This window comes from Pan paniscus, chromosome 18, assembly GCF_029289425.2.
Source record: "Pan paniscus chromosome 18, NHGRI_mPanPan1-v2.0_pri, whole genome shotgun sequence".
NCBI classification, from domain to species: domain Eukaryota; kingdom Metazoa; phylum Chordata; class Mammalia; order Primates; family Hominidae; genus Pan; species Pan paniscus.
The window spans coordinates 41826941-41831570 of record NC_073267.2 but is presented as its reverse complement, the minus strand read 5'-3'; the positions used below and the strand labels follow the sequence as shown (position 1 = coordinate 41831570).

Below are 4630 nucleotides of genomic sequence, written 5' to 3'. Positions count from 1 at the left end.
CCCAGCCAGTTTTCAAACCTTGCATTTTATTTTGAAAGGTCCTTATCCCCCTGGTCTCTTGTTTCTAGACTTGGAACATATTTAAGTTTGTTACCTCTCTCTACTGACTTTTCTCTCTTCAAACAGTATCTACGCCTGCCAAATGTGAACATACAAAAAACAAATCAGAATGTGCCATTCTGATTTAAACTGCTTTATTAGTAAATACCCTCAAGATAACATCTGGGTTCTTAGCTTCAATGAGTCAAGCCTACTTACATCTTTTTTGGTCTTTGGCTGCACATTTCCTATCACATCGCACTCCAGCAATGCCAAGCTGTGCCGGCCTTCTACCCCATCTCCATTATTTTGCCCTCCCGCCGCCGCGGCTTTTTGCCCCCCCGCCGCCGCCGCTTTTTGCCCCCCCCCTCCCCCGCCGCCGCCGCGGCTTTTTGCCCCCCCCCGCCGCCGCGGCTTTTTCCTGCCCCGCCGCCGCGGCTTATTCCCCCCACCGCGCCTCGGCTTTTTGCCCACCGCGGCTTTTTGCCCCCCAAGCGCCAAGGCTTTTTGACCACCGCGGCTTTTTGACTTTCGCCGCTGCGAATTTTGCCGCCCTGGCTTTGTGCCCGCCGCGGCTTTGTCCCCCACCCGCCGCCGCGGCTGTTTGCCCCCTGCCGCTTTTTGCCCCCCGCCGCCGCGGCTTTTTGCCCGACCAGGCTTTTTGCCCCACCGCCGACACAGCTTTTTGCACCCTCGCCGCCGTGTCTTTTTGCCGCCGCAGCTTTTTGCCCGCCGCGGCTTTCTGCCCCCCCGCCGCCGCCGCTGCTTTTTGCCCCACCGCCGCCGTGGCTTTTTGCCCGCCGCGGCTTTTTGCCCCCCTGCTGCCACGGCTTTTTGCCACCGCGGCTTTTTACCTGCCACGGCCTTTTACCCGCCATGGCTTTTTGCCCCCCGCTGTCGCTGCTTTTTGCCCCCCCCCCCCGCAGCGACTTTTTCCCTGCCGCGGCTCTTTGCCCCCGCCACCGCGGCTTTTTGCCGCCGCGACTTTTTGCCACTGTCGCCGCCGCTTTTTGCCCCCGCCGCAGCGGCTTTTTGTCCCTGCCGCCGCCGCTTTTTGCCACCGCGACTTTTTGCCCCAGCCGCCGAGGATTTTTGTCCCCGCCGCAGCGGCTCTGAGGGCGGGAGCATCAGACTCGGCTGCCAGCTCTACTGGCGTCCTGGCAAGGGCAGCGCCGAGGGGTGCTCCTGGTCCAGCTCTACTGGCGTCCTGGCAAGGGCAGCGCCGAGGGGTGCTCCTGGTCCAGCTCTCCTGGCTCAGGGATTCCTTGCCTAGGCGCCGGCGCCCCGGGCTCCTTGCCTAGGCCCCTGTGGCCTGCATAGAGCGGCGCTGCCTGCGGAGGCGATGGGAGAGAAGGAGGAGGGCGGTGGCGGGGGTGATGCGGCGGCCACGGAGGGTGGCGCAGGGGCTGCGGCCAGCCGGGCGCTGCAGCAGTGCGAGCAGCTCCAGAAGCTCATCGTCATCTTCATTGGCAGCCTGTGCGGGCTGTGCACCAAGTGCGCTGTGTCCAACGACCTCACCCAGCAGGAGATACAGACCCTGGAGGTAAGGGGTTCGGGGACCCGGGCTGGGCTCCAGGAGCGGCCCAGACACCTCCATCGGGGCCACAGTTCACTCCTGGCCGAGTTGCATCCTTGAGCCCACGTCACCCCCTTGGAGGCTTCCCCTCCCTCCTGCACTCGCTGACGCGGCAGCCAGAGGACCCGGGACCAGCCCTCACCTTGGGCAGGATTTGTGGAGCGGGTGCGTGGTGGGAACTGGGATGGAGGCTCCAGGGTCCCTTGGGGGTGGGGGTGGGCTGCGCGAGGACATCCCCTTACCCCCTGAATTTCCATCTGGTCCAGCCCTCTCATCTTGTAGGTGAGGAAACCGAAGGCCTGAGGGAGAAATGACTTGCCAGGAACCCCTGTTAAGGAAAATTAACAAAGTGTGGTTATTAAAGAAGAATTGAGTTGGGAGTCAGACCTGGAGGCCAGCACCCTTGGTTAAGACATTATACCACCTTGAGTCTGGCCTGTTGACTGAGGGTGAGCCGCTCCATCCTCATGTGATTGTGGGGTCTTAACCTCAAGGGGTTTCCTGCAGGAAGAAGCAAATGGGTTTGCTTTCCTAGCTCTGTCCAGTATGTTAGGGACCCTGAGGACTGAAGAGATTCTTGGAGAGCCATCTGGTGTATGTCATGGGTGGGTCTTTTTTGAAGGTCAGTCTGTCCAGTGAGCTGGCTCAGCCCGAATGAACTGTCTTGAATCTTTGGAGTTGTCTGTGTACTTTTAAGGGCTTCTCAGCCTTGCACCAAAAGATCCCCCTGGAAATTAGGTGGGAAAAACCTTAACTTTTGTGGGGCCTTGTGTTTGTCTTAAAAGTTCATGCACATAGCCAGGTGTGGTGGCTCCCACCTGTTATCCTTTCCTGGATCCCTTGAGTCAAGGAGTTTGAGACCAACCTGGACAATATAGTGAGACCCCATCTCTACAAAAAATAAAATATTAGCCAGGGGTGGTTGTGCGCATCTGTAGTCCCAGCTACTACTGTGGCTGAGGCGGGAGGAGCACTTGATCCTGCACTGAGCTCTGATCTCACCAGTGTACTCCAGCCTGGGCCACAGAGCAAGACCGTGACTCAAAAAAAAAAAAAAAAAGACAAGAAAAATTCTTAAAGATTTTGCATTCTGTCCCACTATCCATTGGTTTTCATGTCAAGATAATGTCAGAAATTCTTTACAATTGCTTCCAGAAGGAGTAGCCTTTTGATCTAGTGCACAGTTGTCCAGTCTTTTGGCTTCTCAGGGCCACATTGGAAGAAGAATGCTCCTGGGCCGCACATAAAATACACTAATGCTAACAACAGCTGATGAGGTTAAAAAAAAAAAAAAAAGGTTTGTGCATAATTTTCATGCTACCCACCACCACAGATACGTGGAAAAGTCCATGTAGTCAAAGGGTTGGACACGGCTGATCTAGTGTCTTGTCGTCCGTTTTGGCTTTCTCCCTGATTCCAGCATGCAGGTAGAGATGTAGAGACATGCTCTCAGGACAGCTGTTGAGATAAAAAAATTTGTTGTCATTTATTCCCAAGCACAGCTGTTTCTCATTGCATTGAAAAAGTCTCCATTCAAACTGCTGTCACATATAAAATCTATTTATGTAAGTCTGTATTTTTCTGTTGTCTTGGCCTTTGTAGGCAGTAGTGTGTTTTAACCGAGCAAACTGTCCTTCCAAATAATGAAGCCGAAGTCAGCCTACCTACTTGCCATTTTTCTTCCCCTTCCATTTTTGTAACCTCAGAATAATTGTAAGAATGAATTAAGATTTGTGTTTAAGGCCAGGCACAGTGTCTCAGGCCTGTAATCTCAGCACTTTGGGAGGCGGAGACAGCTGTATCGCTTGAGCTCAGGAGTTGAAGACCAGCCTGGGCAACATACTGAGACTCGGTCTTGTATAATTTAATTAAAATTGAAAAAAAGAAGAGAAAAAGACCTGTGTTTAAAATTTAAAAAAGGGGGGGGAAGTGTAATGCAAAATGTGGACTCTGCCAGCTATGATTGGGAAAACTAGTTTTTCATACAGCATTATCTGTAGACTTGTATTAGCAGCATACTGGTCATAAGCGTTTTGCTTTCCTCAAATATGATGAGGTAAGCTAATTTAAAGTGTATTGGGGCTTTCTGCTGCGTGGCTTCTGGAGGTGTTGAGTCCCAATTTAGCCAATTAATTTGGGTTTAGTTTTGACATGGATAAAGGAGACCAGCTTCACTCATGGTGTACACACAGTTTTGCCAATAAGGAAAAAAAAAAAAAGCCACCTGAATGTTCCTACTCATTAGATGCTATCTGGAGAGCTCCTACTCCACCCCCACCAAGGCCCGGGCCATTAAAAAGACTCAATGCAGCCTTTCTGTATCTCATACTGTATTCTGCAAGATACTCCTGTGAAAGAAAGTTGTGCTGCATCAGCCATCTCCCTCCTGAAGATCCCTGCGGATGAGGATTTGTGTTTTGAAAGTTCTGAGAATTCCTGCAACAACAATTCTCAAACTTATTTGTCCATGGGATCTTTTCTTCCACTGAATGTAGTTGGGGAGACACGGCCTTAAGCCTTGAGCAGAGAAAGAGATAAGAAACTGTTGGCTTACTTACAACCAAGTGTTGTGTTTATGTTTTAGGTTTTTATGAAACTGAGGTGCTGTTTGAGGTTCTAAATGAAATTGGGTGGTTGAAGAGAGGCTGGTATCCCTGTAGACTTAGCCAGCCATGAGAAGTTGCCTTTTGTTGAAGGAGGTGTTTTACAAAGGGAAATAGGGTGTTTCCTGGGCATCGCATTAGCAATTAAATACATGTATCAATGAAATGAAATGAAATGATGAGATGATGAAATGATGAAATGATGAAATGAAACGAAATGATGAAATGAAGAAATGAAATAATGAGATGAAATGATGAAATGATGAAATGGAATGATGAAAAATGATGAAATGATGACAAAATGGTGAAATGAAAAGAAATGAAATAATGAAATGAAATAATGAAGTGAAATGAAATGAAATGATGAAATGATGAAATGAAATGAAAAGATGAAATGATGAATTGAGGAAAT

The 4630-nt window shown here is 50.3% G+C and overlaps 1 pseudogene; it reads right to left on the bottom strand.

Annotated features, from left to right (window-relative positions):
• Window positions 1–478: 478 nt before the first annotated feature.
• On the bottom strand, window positions 479–4048 carry LOC117977926 (spidroin-1-like; annotated as a pseudogene).
• Window positions 4049–4630: the final 582 nt, after the last annotated feature.